General features: G+C 41.0%; 1 long non-coding RNA gene across 1 annotated transcript; it reads left to right on the forward strand.

Moving 5' to 3' along the window:
* The first annotated feature begins 591 nt into the window (after positions 1–591).
* Positions 592–18,255, forward strand: LOC141578967 (uncharacterized). Its single transcript, XR_012509858.1, has 3 exons — positions 592–848; positions 1,861–6,312; positions 18,031–18,255. It is a non-coding gene; the product is annotated as an uncharacterized LOC141578967 (long non-coding RNA).
* The last annotated feature ends 497 nt before the right edge of the window (positions 18,256–18,752 follow it).

Raw genomic sequence — 18,752 nt, forward strand, 5'->3', positions numbered from 1 at the left:
CTAATTGAGGAGAGAAAACAGGAGAGCTGTGTGGTCCAGGGGTCTGTTTCCTTTGCTATTACTACTGGCGGACTCATTAAGGACTTGTTAGGCTTGCGGAGCAGGTGCCCAGACAAGAATGAATCTTTGGCTTTATTGTGTAGAAGCCCTGAGGTCTGAAAATATTAAGTTAAAGCAGAAGTCTTAGCCCTATTTTCAGAGCTGCAAAAAGTCCACCACGAGTCTCCCTTTTGGAGAGTGGAAACCAAAGAATGGTTTTGTTTCCATTTTTGTCCTGTCTTGCAGGACAGTCATCATGGCATAAGACGCCCTTTCATGGCACTCATATTGATCCTAATGGTTGCATATTTCCAGTATTCTTTTTGTTGGTCTTGAGTTTTCATGCATCCTTGTATTTCCCAATTTTTTCATTTCACTTTGTTTTTATTTCAATCTTTGCACTGTTGCTGTATAGTCACTTCAAACACTTAGTGGGAAGAAATGGAGCATGAATATATACAAACAAATATTCAGATAAATAAATAAAACTAATGGAAAATGTACACTTGCCCAAACTAAAGTCAAGCAGCCTACAAATATATCAAGTTTCTGGGCTTTGGACTAGAACTTCTTGGACTGTGTCTGGTAACCCTGGGTTTCTCATGTGGATCAGAAGTTCTGATTGTCTGACATTGCCATCATAGGCCTTTCCGAGATCCTTGGGGGAAAACATGAAAAGTGGTCCTTGGCAATGAAAAGCTTGGGTACTATGGTGTTAAAACACGTCTTCCAGACCGTGACCATGACCACACTGTGGGTGTGTTTTCCTTGGCACAGTCCAGGAGCAATAACTCTGCAAATGCATGCAGGTGAGTGATACAGTTCCTTCTTGGAGGAGGGAGTCAGGGCTGGTGGAGAATATTAGAGCGCTGAAAGGTGCTATTTAAGATTTGGGGCAGAAGAGCAGAGATCTAAAAATGAGACACAGAACTGCCTTTGGGAAACAGTGTGATGCTGATAAAAGATGCTCGTCAGTGCTCTTCCTTAGCACTTTGCCCCACCTTCCCCTGCTGTCACATCTCAGTCTAAATTGACTCTTTGTATCTTTGACTTGTCACTCTTTCTGCTACCCTGATGAAAATTGATCAGTCCTCAGAGTTTCACTCTTTGCTTAGGCTAATCTGATAAGCAAATTTGTGTAAGTCAGAAAGAAATGGGTCCCACTGGTATCAAACCAAATCCTTTTATAGGGATCTACTCAGACATAGTCTTTGGGACCTTTAGTCATTCTGAAAACCAAAATAAACTGGGGGTGGAACGAAAGTAAGAGGACAAAACCAATCAGCCAAGACCTGGGTTTTGCACCAGACTAGTCACTGATTACATGGCTTTGAGCAAGTCATCAAAACTCTTCAGATATCAGGTTGCTAATCTGTAATGTGGGGTTAGAAATCCTAATGGATAGATTTGCTATGAGTAACAGATGACTTGATTAAGCATGCAAAAGTACCTTGGAAACCCCCCAAATCTGCATAAAGTACCATTATTATTACAAAAAGTTACATTTTCAACTTCATACCAATGTGATACAAGGCCACTTTGAGAAAGTGAGAGACAGCGCAAATGATGTTTCAAGTGCATCTCTGAAGGGCATCTTATTCAGTATTCTGGGCAGGGCTACCATAGACAGGGCAGAGATGGTTTTCTGAAAGACTTTAAGCCAAGTGTGGGCTAGATTATTATATGGTTATGTTGGTTCCCAACTATTTGAACAATCTTACCAACGTGGGAAGTGAAAATAATAGTAAAGTACACCCTCTACCCCTCTACGTGACAGACATCTTTCAAGGCATTAAAAAAATTATTTTTTGTTCCTGACAGCAATCCTGAAAAGAAGAAATTAAAGATCACATAATAATAATGAGGAAACTGAGGCTTGGATATGCTAATTAGCATCTTCTCTCCAGCGCTTTTTCCAGCATGTTCAGAATCACCTGTTGGCTTAGAGGCCAGTCTCTCCAAGTGGTGAGTCTCCCAGACCATCTTAGTCTTGTCAGTTTATGAGTATCACGTTCACAGATGACACAAAGTGCAGAATAATCACTGAGGCTTAGATGGCAGGACCAGGAATTGGAATAACATTAAAGGGCCAAAATAATGAGCCCAAAGTACAATAAGCAATGTGGCAAGATGAACACAATGTCTTTGACTCAGCTTTGAAAAGCTGATTGTTTTAATTTTAACACCGAAAAGAAATTGTTCATGAATGTGTTGGGGAATACCCTAAGCATTTTAGATGAATAAAAAGTCAACAAATTTTGAGATTTGCAGATACTGACTGGTATATACAAAATAGATAAACAAGTTTCTGTGCTTTGGACTAGAACTTCTTGGACTGTGTCTGGTAACCCTGGGTTTACTGTATAGCATGGGGAAATATATTTGATATCTTGTAGTAGCTTACAGTGGAAAAGAATATGAAAACGAATATACGTATATTCACATATGACTGAAGCATTGCGCTGTACACCAGAAATTGACACAACATTGTAAACTGACAAAACTTCAATTAAAAAAAAAGTCAAAAAATAGAAGTCAATAGAAAGTGTGTTATGATTGCTGAAGAAGTTAAAGGCTGTATTTATAGAAGTAGATTGCTCAGATTAGAGGAGGTGATACTGCACTGTTATCTGCATTGAGCAAGCACACACTAGCTGTATTGTATTCAGATCTAAACCACTATTAAATACTGCTGGTAGGCTAGAGACCATTCAATGTTTCACCAGGCTGAAGAAGGCATTAGAAACTATATGAAATGAGGGGCAGACAGAGTGGTTACATTTAGAAAGAACAGACTCAAGAATGTACTTGATACTCTAAGGTATATGAATAGTTGTCAAGGGAAGAGGAATTAGGCTCATTGATCAGATGTCAGAACAAAACTCAGAAGGGAAAATGTTAGGGATGCAGAATTTGGCTCCTATAGGAAAGAACTTTCCTATTTTTAAAACAATGAAGCTTACTTTTTTTTAAAACTGAAATTAAATCTCATTACAGAATTTTTATGACATACAAAAACAAAAACATAAAGAAGAATTTAAAAATCAGCCACGACCATCTAGAGATGATCAGTGCTAATACCAGGACTGACTTTGTGAGAAGCAGAATGGTGCAAAGCATCGTGAGTTTTCCTTGGGCGTTGTAATTGAGCCGATAGAGTAAGAAACTCTGAGGGTGTGTTTTAAATGCCAAGGGTCCATTCTTTACAATTCTATATAAAACAGATTCAGACTAATGCACTTCACCCAGAAAGCCTCTCTGTGTCATTTCCACTAGGACCTTCCATAGGGTGACCCAGGGTCAAAATTAAGCATTCCAGACCTTAGGACATGACCAGTATTGGGAGGTAGGAGGGAAGAGAGCTTTCAAACCACACATGGTAAGAGCTGCCATCTGTCAACCTGATTCTAATATACAGTGCCAAGCTCGGACTCCCATTGTATTTTGGCTTAAGCAGAAATGCTCCCCTCTCTCTTAGCATCAAAAGACTGAGAACTCCGTGGTGTTCCACCCTGACTAGAGCCAAGTATAGCTTAATAGGAAGTAGATTCTGAAGTCACAGCAGACAGATATCATAACCACTCAGGAGGAACTGGGGAGGCATCGCAAGAAGCTACATCTAACGGGCAACTTAAGGGCCCAGACAGGGCATATCACAGCTAGCATTTGAGAGAGAGTCCAGGCTGAAAACCAGCAGGAGTTAAAGCAGCGGCAGAAGACAGGGACTGGAGGAGGATATCAGGGCAGACCAGTTAGATTCGTGCAGAATACATTTTGCTAACATGACACTGCTTTTTATTCTCCCCTCTCCCCCAATAATAGGACTTTCTATCAGGATCCCAAATTTTAGCACTTATTGTAAATAGTAGATATGAAATGGGGAAATGTGGTTTAGAGCAAGGATGGAAGAAAGGAGTCCTTGTAAGGGTAACTGGTTTCACACGGCATTCTAGCAACACAGGAAAGTATGTGCTCACTCCCTTGACTTGTATGCCAGGCAACAGGCTGGCCTTTAATTAACTGAAGCTAAGCCAGGTGCCGGGAGGGGGCAGACTCTGTAAGTCACCTCATGCTCCGTCAAGACCTACCATCATCAATGTCCGAACAGCAACACAATCATGCTCGTCCAGATTCACAGTTTTCAAACAGTAGCAAAGCTGACTAACTCAAACTCTAAAAGAAAAACAGAAGGAAGGACCTTGGGAGAAGGGAAGGATTGCCAAGGATCTTTCTAGTCTATATTTGAATTGTTCCTTCTGAAGCCTAAGCAGAAATACTAGCTCTGAAACTTAAGAGTTTAAACCTTGACATGGTCTATTCATGGCTTTGTTCTTACCGTTGTTGTTTACTTATAAACCAGGTCAAAAGTCTGAGTAAGTGCTTCTCATTTTACCTTTGATTCCCCAGAAGTTGGCAGGATCAGGATCAATAATTGGACTCCTGCTTAGAAGGGAAGGAGGCATTACCCTGGTTCTCTGCTTCATCGTGACCAGTGGCTCCTTTCGAAGGGGAGGAGTGTGCCCCAGTGACCTGCCGTGATGTCTGAGAGACTGGTCAGCGGAGAATCAGAAAAGCTCAGACTTTCTGATTCAGAGTAGCTCACAGTTGGGGAATTACAAAGTCCTGGAATCTCAGATCGGGAAGGACATTGAAGGTCATGCAGTCTCCACCCCCAGCCCCTTGTATGAAAAGCATTACGGTAGAAAAGAGAGGGACGGGGAGTCTAGCCAAATTGCAGTAGCTCTACCAAGAGAGATTTAATCCATTTCACTTAAATTTAATTTACGATCGCTTTGGATTGGTAACATTGTTGGTAACGAAAGCCTAAAATATGACTTAGTTTTTGATTCCAAATAGTATCAAATTTCTTCATCCAGCAGAGTGGTGGGTTTATTTTTGTTGTTGTTGAGTTTTGTTTTTAATGGCGACATCAAAACATGGTCTTCTTTTTTTTTTTTTTTTTTTAACATCAGCTGAAGGTTCAAAACACTTAGGACAGATTTTAATAATGAAGAGAAGCATTCAGGAAGGTAGACTACTTAGCAACGCGCTGCAGGCCACAGGCCATTATAAAGAAGCCCATCTGGTTTGGCCAAAATCCTACCTTTGTCTCCAGAGCTATTTTGCTGTAAATTTAGAACAGAAATACCCTTTCTGGAATAAAAATGTAGCTTTGTTGGCTACAAGTGTATGTTTGCTGCCTCACAATTTTAGAATTAGACGATGGACTTATTTAGTAGACATCGGAGGGTAAAAAGCAAAAGCCCATAATTTAAAACATTCCACTCCACCACAGTCCAAGAAAAACACGGACCGGTGAACAAAACCAGCAGTATTGTAATAAGAAAACAACTAGGTGCATTTTTTCCAAAACCTTAAAAACCAGGAATCTAAATGTATGAGTTACTGGCTAAAAATTCCATTTTCATGTCTCAGTTTTGAGCTGGAAAAACAACATAGACCGATAAACATCGTTTTAAAAAATGCACAAGTTCTCCTGCAGACCAAGGTGTGGACGGCAGCCTTGCATCCATCTTTCTGTACCCAACGGCACTTTCTGTGGCCTGGCGGGATCCTGGGCTAAAAGGATTTTACGTTGCAAAGATTCACAGGCTTCTAGTCAGGCCCGTGGTCACTTCTGAGGCTCCCTCCCCACAAGTTATTTGGCAGTGCTGTTAAAGTGTTTTATTTTCCCCCTAAACACTTTGAATATCTGTTCGAGATCCGCAGAGTTTTCCAGGGCAAATGATGTGGTAACTTTTAGTAATGCAGGTGGGCTTACCCAGGCTGAAAGGCAGGAGGGACTGGAATTTCTTCAAGAAAAGAGCTGAGGCTGACATTCAGGCCTCTGTTCTAAGACAATTCTAAGATGTGAGTCAACCAGCCGGTGGCATGAATGATGTTGATATTTGAGTGTGTGTGTGTGACAGTGAGAACACACACACTTCCTGAAGATGGCTAAAAGTGACTTGGAAACTACCAAGGGCAAATCCAAACATCTACTGGTAAAAAGCAATCTACCTGAGAGTTAAAATTTTGATTGCACAGCTGGTTTTGGAGTTTTAGATGAAGCTGCACTCAATGAAGACAGAGGAGTTCTGGTCCTATTAGAACACGAGAGCTGGTAACATAAAATAATGAGGAAGATAAAACTTTTGTGAAGGAGAAGGAAGAAAAGAAAATTCTGAGAAGATGAACTTTCCAGAAGGAGCAGAACTTTCCCTCATCAGCGGCTGGTCAACACCTGTGGGTACCTCAGGTCACATCATGCAGGTAATGGACATATATGTGATGTCAGAATAAGTGTGTGTGGTCCCTGAAGGAGCATGCCTAGGGAGTTTGAGTATATAAATTTTTAAAAAGTAAGATATCGTGGCAATCATAATTTTTATCACATCCCCCAGAGAAAATCTCCTGCTTAAGAGTTTTGACAGAGGAATGTGTGGGGACAATGAAAGGGAGGGGACCGGTTTGGGGATCCATTGATGGGCTCTATTAAACATGTCTCTTCTAATTCCTGTCTCACTGCTCAGGGAACGAGTCAGGGCTATTTTTCTTCCCTTTGAATCCTTTTCTTTTACACTTTTGTTGAAAGCAAAAATGAAAAGTCCTAGTCACTTGCCATTTAAATAAGAGGGAGTTGATTACCTTTAACCAGTTGTTATGGTAAGAATGCTGTACATGTCGGTGATGGCTAAGTTCCCAGGTGCCCAGTTGGCTTTTCTGGCCTCCAGAGGATTCCTTTTCTGTCTGCACTGCCTACATGTCTGGAGTCAGGCCCTCTGGAGCGCAGCCAGCAGAGAACCACAGGCTGCTGCCGAGATGCTCGCCGAGTCACGTGCTTCCTGCCTCTGGTGACTCCTACCATTTTCTTCATCACTCAGCTATGGCTTCTTTAGGACTGAGTATGGCATGCAAAATGACTACTATTTCTCTGCTACTCATGGGCTGGTTCAGATGGAGCTAACCCCACCCTCTCCTTTGACTGTTGGCATGGGCGGAAAGGGGAGGAAGACCACCATTGGCTGGAATTTAGTCCAGGATGGTAGAGTCTTGGGCTACAACCTGATGATGTTAAGCCTGAGGGAGATGTAGGGGTGTTGATGTATCATGTTCTATCAAGGCTTCCTCCTAATCTCTTTTGTCTAAAGACCAAACAGCCATCTCTTTGGTTAAGGACCAATCTAGCAGGGCATAATGTGCAGGGCGTGCCATCCTGGACATTCAAAAAGGTGTATATCAAATATCTGAGAGTGTGTTTGTGTGTAATAAAGGCTTGAAAATGTCTCGCCAGATTTCACCTTAATACTCTTCTGCAAAACTGTGAAAAGGCTTGGCCACTTCCACATTTTTATTAAAGCTGGAGATGGGGAAAGGGAAACATCTGGAGAATAAACTAGAAACCGATCATATCTGACTGACAAGCCATATTTTGTTCAGAGACCTACAAGATTTTGCTCCAGACCTGCCTCCTTATGACAAAAGCCATTTCACCATCTAGCTACTAGGGTGAGAGGTATACCAGTCTTCAAATCGAGATCTGTGAAAGAAAGTGGGGAGTCCTCTCCTTTCCCACCTGCAAAAATGTTCCTGTTTACTGTATGAGAACCTAGTTCTTTGCAGGAACACTGATGACTGCTAGGCCATACCCACTGCCTGATTTTTCAGACTTCAGTATAATACCTTTGTGCACATGCATACCAGAGATGTACACAAACAGCAGTGAAGACAGGAGAGTTCTTTACTTGAAGCAAGTCTCTTCTTTCTGAGTCTGAGTGAATTGGACTAAGGGCTGCGTAAGTGTTTGTATTCTAGGGAACTCACAGCCTATTCTGCAAAGATTGTTTATCTGGATGCCTTAATCAACTGAGATTGTTTTGTATTTTACTCACTTACCTTTACTGTAAAGAATAAAACTGTAGGGCTGTCTCAGGAAAAACATTTTATATGCACAATCCCATTTACTCTTCTTTCCTATGAAGAGAAGCTATTAATTACCCCCATGTAGATTAGGGAACAGAGGCCAAAGCAATGAAGTGACTTGCTCCAACTCACACAGCAGTGGGTATCTAAACCTAGGTCTGCTATTAACAGGCATGCATGATCTGCTACATCACACAAAAGTGGTTGAAAAGGTGGCCAGTGGACTGTTCACTACGACTATGACTAGTAAGCCATGATTATTATTATGTTAATATACTATCTTTTAGATTGTAAGCTTCATAAGGGCAAGGATTGGGGTTGACTAATCACTGCATCCTCAGTGCCCAGAACGGTACCTGACACAAAATAGGCAGATAAACTATTTATTGAATTGATGAGTAAAGAAATATTTGGTCCAGTACATCAACCCACAAATTATATATTTAAATTGTATTATGTTAAATTATATTATAGTGTTGTTAATAATGATCGGCTTTCGTGTTTCTATAGCACTTTAACTTTTCAAAGACTTTTCTTTTTCTTAATAAAGTTTGCCTTAGGAGGACAAAGTGAAAGTTAAGGACCCAGACACTGGGACTACATATTGGTTTCCCAATCCATGAATAAGACAATTAATTGTGAAGGAGACTAGCCTCACAAAATTGCTTCTGCAGTCTGTCTTTCTGGACCATATGTTCCAGGTTTTCTGGAACATACCTGATTGCTAGATCTATTCCACTGACCCCATAAGGATATTCCTACTTGTCAACCCTGTGTCCTGGTTTTTCATTTAGAAAATATGGTCACCATATGTATGTTATAAAACTTGAGTCTCTAGACTAACTTCACCCTTTTGTGCAGGTATTAGTAAATCCCACATTCTACTAAATTTTCTGCACGTGCTTCAAACAAGCGCTGATCCCAGCTCTTTGCATTGATCTTGAGCAGATACATTAGTAAGTCTATTTAAATTTAACAATGCAGTTTTCCATAGAAAGATTTCAATGACTCATTAGAAAAATGCATTTGTTCAAAGCACATTTGAATTATTTCTCTAATGTAATTAACTTATTCTTTTTATTAAATTTGAGCATTTTCTGATTTTCCTAAAATTAAAGATTTATGGTGATCCTAATAGGGATGCATGAAATTTAATAAAACATGCTTTGACATTATGTTGGATTTGTTATTTTATGCATTTCCTAAACAAGATGGACCAAGTCAAATGGACATATTTGAACAACTTCATTATCTGATTCTTTGGACGTCCTGGATAACTTTTAGAAAGAAATCATAGGAATCTCCATGTGTAAAGTCAGAGCGAATGTTGTTTCTGATCTAAGTTCTAGCACCAACTTATTCTATGACTCCGGGCAAACTCCTTCCACTCCTTTGCAAATTAAGTGACTTAGTCTAGGTCAGTGGCTCTCTTCCTTTGCCCTGAGAGCCCCTGAGTCCCTAGGAGGCCTAAGGATCTGCCTTGAAAGACTCCTTCCTCCACCCTTACTTCACTAGGAGCAGCTTGGCTTGTATCTGTTAAGTGTATATACCAGTCCACTGGGGAAAATACTGTTGGGGAAAAAAAAAGTTTGACAGCTAAAATAGTTTGTGGTCCTCTGGTGTCTGTTTGATCTGTACTTCCACCTCACTTCATTAAAATGTCCCTGTGTGGTATATGCGGTTTACCTGGGTGGAGAAGAGGTCTAGGCATGTATCTAAGGGGCGAATAGGAAATCTTTTAGTGTAACTTGCTAGGGTAGAGTGACGAGGGAATCACTGACAAACTTATAGACCCTCCATGGAGGATCAGTGTGGTCAAGGTAAAGTTTCAGTCTGGGAAGGTGTCTTTGGTTCTAAGCATCGGCAGGAGACAGATGTTAAATCATTAATCATGGCATTTATGGACTTTAAAGTGCATACTAACTACTGTATATAAAATAGATAAACAGCAAGGTCTTACTTTATAGCTATATTCAATACCTTGTAATAGCCTGTAATGAAAAAGAATATAAGAAGAAATATATATATATGTATAATTGAATCACTATGCTGTATGCCAGAAATTAACACATTGTAAACTGACTATACTTTAATAAAAAAATCTTAAAAACAAACAAACAATAAATAAAGTACATTAAATATGGAGCTATGTATATGTGGAGAACTGGTCCACCAGGATATGAGCCAAGCTTTGATATAGTTATGTGTATGCAGAGACTGAATGGGCCTAATGGGGAAAGTTTCAGAAAACTGGAGGAAACTGAGAGCACTCCGTCATTGAGATGATCAGTCCTTGACTTCTCAAGTTACAGATAATGGTGTCTTCCATCAGGCCCACGCTCCCAAGGAAATTCTGACCAAGACTTGGCAGGGCCTTTGTAGGATCAGCCCTTTAATAGAGAGGAGCCCAGAATTAGCCTTGTTGAAGTCCATTAGTCAGTGGACCTGGAGGTCGTTCATTCAAGTGCCCTTGGTGTTGACGATTTACTATCATTTCTGTTACATGGATCCATTCCAACTGGATCCCTTTTTGTTATACTGAATCACTGAGTAGCTTTACTTTGACAGACACTTCAGCCTAATTCAAGCTTAGGCTCACCACACTCATGTGGGAATCTCTACAGGGCCTTTGGTGTTCCCTTAAAGCAGTCAGGGTTTTTCTTCTTTACCCCATCATCCGTACTGCTAAGGTCCCAGTGTGTCTTGAGGTAAGTCTGTCCAACTTATAACCATGAACACCTCATGCTGAAATGCCCAGAAAGCAGCAAGGTTGTGGCTGGAAACTTAAAGCTCTGATTAGTCTAGAATTCAGTACATCCAGAGAAAGGCTCTTTCATGGGACAGGACCAGCCACGTGGAGGGGTTAAGGAGAATGCAGGTCAATTTCAGCCCTGGAAGGTTGTCCAGGGTACCCAGTTCAGTAGTTCCTGCAGCTTGTGGAGCCGCCCTGACCTCTGAGGGCTGCTGTGGCCACTACAGCTGAGAGCCAATTTAACTTTCCCTTATTTATTTCCTTGTTAGTTCTTGGACCCATATGTTGTGAACCCATGGTGCTCTCTTCTTGTTGCTATGTCTCTATTCTTGCCCCTGTTGTAGCCTTTTTCCAAGAAATATGATCCTCCTACAAGGACTGGAAGGCATTTCCAGGAGCTACAGGCTAATTCAGAGGATAGTTGGCTTCAAAAATTTCCCTATGTGCCCTGCAGAAGGGTTGGCCAGAATTCCAGCACGGGATGGTGCCATGTCACTTTGCTCTCTCTCCTCCAAGATCCTGTTTCTGAAATGGAGTTTCACCAGCAGTGTCTATGACAAGTCAGTTGATTTCTCCAGAATGTGCCATAACAAATCTGCATCCCCTAGGAGAGGTGGTGTGACCACCTCATTATGTGCTCTGACCTTCAGAGGCACCTCCCCCGGCCCCATCACCCAGCCCTGATCATCTTTCCTTCCCTTCCATTTCTGTGGTTCTGACAAGAGCTGAGAGGCAGAATGTCTGAGAATATAGCCATCACTGCACACTAGTTTGTTTCATTCTCCAATGGAAGGTCCCTCAGGATAGGTTTGACATCCGCCTTCCCTATTCCATCTACCACAGTCTGGCTGAACTCAGTGCTCATCACACACTTACGGCTGATTGAACTTGTGATTAACACAAAACTTTGTGCTTGTGCAGAGATTAGACAGAACCTTTCCAACCATTATTTCATTAGACTTTTCACAATGATCATGAAACTCAGAAGGTTGACTTAGAAGGCTGAACTCAGCTAGGATGCTGAGATGGCTGGGTCTTTCTTTCTGTCTTCTTGTAATCCAGGACCTCTCCCTCTCCAAGTGGACTCTCCCCTTGGTTTCTCCAAGTGTGCCTTCCAGCAAGTAGCAAGATTTCTACCCTAGCAGCTCAAGGCTCCTAAAAGTGCACCATAGCTACTATGACCCATAATCAGTTTCTTAGGTACAAGGCTCTCAGTGCATGTCTCTCATAACGTGCTCGCTAATGCGAAGAATGTCCAGGTAATTAAACAGCAACTTAGAATTCTCCCTCCTGGGTAATCCTAGAGTTTAGAAAGAGGTACTAATACTTCACGAGAAGATTTCCTCCTAATCAAAGAGCTACTCTGAAGTCTTTCAGATGAAGATGAAGGTGGCTCTGGATGTGTGCCCACTGCTAGTCTTCATGTACAAGTAGGCCCTGCTGCGCCTTATAGAAAGCATGTTTCAATCAGTGCCCAGCTGAGACGAGATAATGCAAAGAAGGATCTGCCTATGCCTGTTTTTATGGACCTCCAGGTAGCCCCAAAGCAATGACTGTTAGGGGTCTATAATACAGGAAAAGAGCAGGGGCATTTCAGTGAGACAGGGACTGGATTTATTTCCTTGTCTTATCACTTAACAGCTATGGGAGCTATAGCCCCTGATTCAGAGTAGGAATTTAATAAACATTAGATTTTCTTTTAATCAGATAATTTTGTGCATTAACATAAACAACAACAAACATTTAGAGAGCCTACACAACAAGTCAGATAATGCTCTAGTTGCCAAGAATATTTTTATTTGCAGGCTGGAGGATGTAGGGGGTGAAGGCGAGGGAGAAGTAGAGGATTACTCATCTAGCTATTTGCAGCTTCAGGAAGCCAGAGAGATGGTGAAGTCATTCACTGTATTAAGGAATACAGCAAGAGGAGGCAGTTTTTCCCCTCTTGTAGAATTTCTTGTCATTATAACACCATCTCTGAAGCACTGGAGCTTTTCCTCTGAGCTCACATTTCTAGTATAGAAGTGTATAAGTCAACTTTCACCGGGTAAGGCTCACATTACACTTAAAAAAAAAAAAAACCAAAAAAATTAAACAAACACTGTTTTCAGAAGCCACTGAGATTTGGGGCTGTTACCATGGTCTTCCCCAGTGAAAGCTGACTAATACAGAAATTGGTACCAGAAGTGGGGTGTTACCATAACAAAACAAAATGAAACAAAAACAACCAAATTATGTGGCACTGGCTTCAGAGTCAAGCAATGGGCAGGGAGGAAACTATTACTGAAGTTGACAACAAAGTGATTCATGTTAGGCAGTGGTTAAACATTTGGTAATATTATTTCCTGAGATAACTTGGAAGATAGATAATTTACCTAATAAAGGTGTGGCTTTAGGTGAAGAGAAGATAGATAATTTACGTAATAAAGGTGTGGCTTTAGGTGAAGAGTTTGGCAAACAAGGAGACCTGTGTGCTTGCTTGTCTTAGCTGCAGGATACAAGGTACTATAAGAAAGAGATGAGTTCAGAAGTAATTGTCCAGCTTTCAAGCAGGAAGGAAAGGAAAAAGAGAGAATCCAGAACTTTCAGGACTTGTGGGATAAAACTGATTCTCATATACAACCTATAAAAGTTTAAATGAAAAATGTGTTGAGTGACAAAAGCTAATTATATTAAGGACCCAAGGTAAAGTTGAAATCAAGGGCGTTACCTCCATACCCTTTGTTAAAACCTTTAAATGAATTAAGGTGACTTTCAGTAAGTTATTTAAGTTGGACAAAATAGTTCAGGGAAAGGAAACTAAGGGTTTGCTCTCTCATGAAAGCTTGATGAATCTGAGGCACTTCTAACTAATTCTAGAAAGAAAGGCATGTCTTGAAAAGAATTCTGGGTGTGGCCATTGGCATATAGAGTTTGTTGGTGAAAAAATCAATGATGGTTTTGAGAGATTTTCATTTTCAAAAGCCACCAGCATGAATTAAAAGACTGTAATCGTTAAAGGTATAAACTAACTCTTGATGCGTACTGGTCAGTTTTGTACACAATCCCTCAATCTGGTGCGCCTTTTTTTTTTTTTCACAATTGGATTCAAATTATGCATTTTGGGCATGAACATCAGAGAAGTGAAATAGTGTTCTTATCATTACAACATATCAGCCACATTACTGTGGACGTTCACTTGGCTAAGGTGGCATCTACAGGCTGCTTCATATAAAGTTACTCTTTTTTCTTTGAAATTAGGGATTATTTTGTGAGAAGGTATTTTGAGATAAGGTAGATATCCTATTTCTCATTAGAATTTCATCTGTTAGTTCTAGTACATATTGCTAATTCTTGCTTGGATCACTTATTCATCTGGTTGTCAAGTAGCAATTTTCTAGTTTTTAAATTCTTTATTCATTGATTGGTTGAAACTCTGCTGTAAGAAATTTCTATTCTCTTCAACCTCTGTATTTAATTAAATTGATTAATAAATACATTTCTCCTATGCATTATTTTTACAAATTTGAAATTGTACCATGCTGAAATTAAATTAATTTCAGTGTGAGCTCATGGATTCTTATTTTATTCCATGGGTATTAATCCATTACTTTCATTTATTCAATGACACTGTCCTATGTTTGGCCAGTGGGAATCACTTTAAGCTGATTTCTACTTTTTTTTGAAACCCTCTGTCATTTCCTGAGTACTTCCATGTTGTTTGAGACAAAACAATGTCCCAAGCACATCTTATACTTTCCCCATTTCAGCCCTGGAGTCAGCCATTTTTCTAAGGATTCCTTGCCCTTCTAGTGAGGAATGGTACTTAGAGACCAAGATCTGGATGCTAGGTGTTCTTATTGCTGCCAAGGAAGATGTCATTGTAATATTTAACTTAACATTTTGATGTTTCTCTTTGCATTTTTTCCTATAAGTTGTTTTTGCAAACTTAAAATTGAACCATGCTGAATTTTTTTTTCTGATTTTTCATTTAACAGTATAACATGAGTATTGTCTGGTTATTTCAAGCAACTTTTTAGAGGATTAAATAGTTTTCATGAATGGTTAATACCAAAAATTACTTTTGCATTTGGTACCATGGGAAATTATTATTTCCAACTTAATTTTTTAATTCACAGTAGGTAATAATAAATACATTTGTTTTTAAGATGCTTTCACAAGCAGTCACTATTTGAATTCTCACAATAATCCTTTACAGGGAAGATCGTGACTCAGAGATATTCCATTATCCTAAGCTCAGTGGAGCTGGGGTGAAGCATAGGACTTCTGGTTGACTTACATTGCTGGTCACCTGCTTATGTGTATGTATTTGTCTTCCTTCCTAGCTTAAGTCTAAGTCATTTGATGGCAGAGGCCATGTTTTAATGTGCATGTGTCCCCATTCTTCCAGTACACCACAGTGGAAATTTATCACTTCGTTTAGAAATATCCAAAAAGTCTTTGACCCAAGACTTGGGAAAGCAAATTCTTGGGAAGTTTTTTCACTGAGAGTTAGCTGTTAAATCACCTCTTTCTCCTTTTTGGACATTGGTGGCCAGATGTCTTAGTTACTGCAATTCTTTGCAGGGGATGCCATCAGCAAGGGAGGAAGAGAAGAGCAATTCTGTTTGGATAGGGAGGGGTAAACCCAATAAATTTGCCAGCTGCATTTGCTATCCTAGCAGTAAAATACACCATCCCACACTGCCTTTAACTACAATGTAAGACAGAGGACGTGGTAATAAACTACTCCATGGTAGGGATCCTTATCTGCAGCAGATTAAGGAGCCCGGAGACCACATGGAGACAAATGTGTAATTAATGATATTGTTCCAATTAGTGGGACTGGTCCAGCTGAAAATTAAAAGCACAAAATCACAATCCCTCCATCCTTAGTCACTTCCTTGCAGACTTCCGGACCAAGAGGCTTTTTGATGTTGATTGTCTCCTTGTAGCTTTCAGTTGAAGATGAGCCAAATCGCACCACTTGTGCTAATTATCCCTCTCCTGAGATTGCAAAATCTTAGTTAATAGGGGAATTAGTCCAAACCACTTACTGAATTTCCAAGGTGGCAGCTCTGTGCTGGGGACCTGGGCCAGTACAGACCTCAGCTGCCAAGAAGCCACCAGTGTGAATATTTCCTCCTGGTTCCATTTAGCCAGGAAAGCGAAGGACTCTAGCGCTTTGAAGGAAGAGTGGGAATAATAGGTGCTCCTCCAAGAAAAGAGAAATCATCTCCTCCCCTGGGTCCCCTAGCTCAGCCCATGGCTTCGCCACCTTCCTGGATTCTTCCACTGTACTCTTCAGTACATACTCCCTACCTCTAAGCATTTATCATGACCTGTTGCTCGTGCTGTTTAAATGTTTCTCGTATCTTACTTCACTTGTCCTCATTGCATTTAATTTATTCCATGCCCAAGGTTACTCAGGTGACAAGATGGGCAACTGGCACTTGGACTCGGACTTTAGGTGCCAAGTCTCACATCTTTTGCAGAAGGTGTGTTTTTATTTGGTTCACTAGTCTGGTTGCAGCGAAGCTCTAGTAGGATATAATATTGCATGGAAAATACTGAACCAAAAACTTTTTCATAAGCCACGTTCCATTTGGGAAGACTTAGGGAACAACTCCTCTTCTCCTACTTATGGGGGGGCTCATACTGCTATCATTGGTGAGTTTTTTATAAAACATCATTACAAAGAGAGCGGATCTTGTGCTAGATCTTCTCCACTGGTTCTTCCGGACCTTCCACCAGTCTCCATCCAGCTCTGTGCCCCAGGAGGCTTAAGTTTCTGGATTGCTTTACTGAAATTCTCTTGCCCTCTGGCTGTGGTTGGGTTTGGTCAATGGAAAGCACCAACAGGAGAACAGCAAGTGAGACCCAGTTCCTCTGCCAGGGTACTGTGGATAGTTATATCCCCTTCTGACGGCTACAGCTCCTACCAGGTGACCCTATTTGACAGCTCCAGATCCCCCTTTTGTCTCCCCTAACCACTCCTCTGCCACTTGTCCTTTCAGACCTTCTCCCACCTTTACAGACAGTCCCTCCATTAAATTCTCTGTCACCTGTTTGAGTATGCCATCTCGTTCCTGCCTGGACCCTAACTGATATAGGGGTTTGAATAACTCAGATCTGGTCACAAGGAGTCCAGATGCATGGACAAGGCTCATTTGTGGCATGCTTGATTCTAATCAAATTCTGAGCCCTTAATATAAAGGTTGAGAGCTTCTGCTATGGACGATAGCAATATTACTGATGATAATCATAGTAGCAGGCTTTATTACACTAAGCACACGGCTAGGCACAGTTCTAACCATTTAGTATGTATCAACTTGTTTTAGCCTCACGACAATCTTATAAGATAGGTATTCTTTTTATCACTATTTTCTAGATGAGGAAATTGAGATACAGAAAGGTTAAGAATCCTGCTTGAGGATTTACATAAGTGTGTCAAACAAAACCAAGCAGTCGGTTCCAGAGTCCTTCACGTCTACACTAGATTTTTCCAAATGGATAGGAAGTCAGTGTCCATAGACTCATAGTGCATTCTATTGCCAAAATTATAGAATCATCTGAACGTAACTTTTGAAGGAAAAACCCACCATGTTTGAAAACAATTTTTAACCTTGGGATTTCTAACATAAATGCTAACACCCAGGAGTGTCATTTTTAGAAACCTGTAATTTATTTAGGCAGAGGGAAATGGATGTTGTTCCTAGGTTTGAATATGACACACTATTTAGGCAGCACAGGGCTGTGGAAAGGACTCAGAAGATGTAGGTTCCATCATTCATCAGCTGGATGACCTTGAGTCAGTCACTTTCTCTTGGAAGCTGGTTTCCTTTCCTCCAGTTGACAAGGTCTTTGGTCAACTCCTTCCTCTGGTGAATGTGTTTCCTATGTTGTCATCCTCAACATGACTGCCACTACCCAAACACTAACAACTAATCCTTGTTTCCTGCTTTGGTTTATAATGCCCAGAAATACATATCATTGATAATATTTCAAACAAGAGGACATTCTGCCTTGGCTTGAATGTTGACAGGGATTAGGGTCTTGTTACCTCCTCAGGGAGCCAGTTGAAGGCTGACCTGACCACTTGCAGGGCTGTTAAAGCACCTGAGGAAGTCCAGGTGGAGATGGTGTTCTAGTCATTATAGTTGAGAAGGAAACTGAAGAACATTTAGAAGGTGGGATGTGACAGGTTGAAGGATACAAAGGATGCTCTAGGATGAAGTCTCAGGAGACTCCCCTGAAATGAGCACTTGTACCCTGCGAGGGTTTCATGATTGCTTGGCTCACTGTTTAGTGAACTTCCTCCTCCTTTACCTCTCCAGACCTTTGTCCATGCCATGTAGTCTGTCTAAAAGGACCCGCACCCATCCAGTGAAACCCCCAAGGACAGATGAAACCTCTGAGGACCCACGAATTCAACCAGAGGTAATGTTTCTCCCTCCCTCCAGATTTCTGTGTTGTTCTGTTTGGACCTCATTCACGGCACTCCTGCTATGCTGTGCGTCATCATTGTGTCCCTACTGAGTCTCCCCAACCAGCTGTGAACTCTCTGTATTATTTACATCCATATGCCTGAGTGCCTAGAACTGGGCCTTAGAATCTTTGCCAGGTAGATGGGGTCAGTGGTCTACGAAGTCCATTTCTAATGTTTAGCATGCACACACACACACACACACACACACACACACACACACACATACGCACTCTCTCTCTCTCCTACATACTACCTGCACATTCATACATACAAGTCTGGCATTTGAGAGACCTGGGGTGGCATGTCCATCAGTGGACCTTTGTAATCCAGAAAGTAGACTTAGTTCTCAGCCCTAAGAGATGCTGGGACATGTCTCGGCAAACAATAGATACCAGTGATACACTTTCATTCATAACCCTCTGTGGGACATTCTAATCTTTGACCCTTACTAGCTCGTGGACCACTGGTAGTGCCACCCAGTGCCCATGGGAGCAGCCGATTTCAAATGGTCCTGTTGCCTCAAATCATGATAATTACTGGTTTTGCACACCCACCCTTGCTTGTCATTAA

This window comes from Camelus bactrianus, chromosome 10 (assembly GCF_048773025.1).
Source record: "Camelus bactrianus isolate YW-2024 breed Bactrian camel chromosome 10, ASM4877302v1, whole genome shotgun sequence".
In the NCBI taxonomy this organism is placed as follows: Eukaryota; Metazoa; Chordata; class Mammalia; order Artiodactyla; family Camelidae; genus Camelus; species Camelus bactrianus.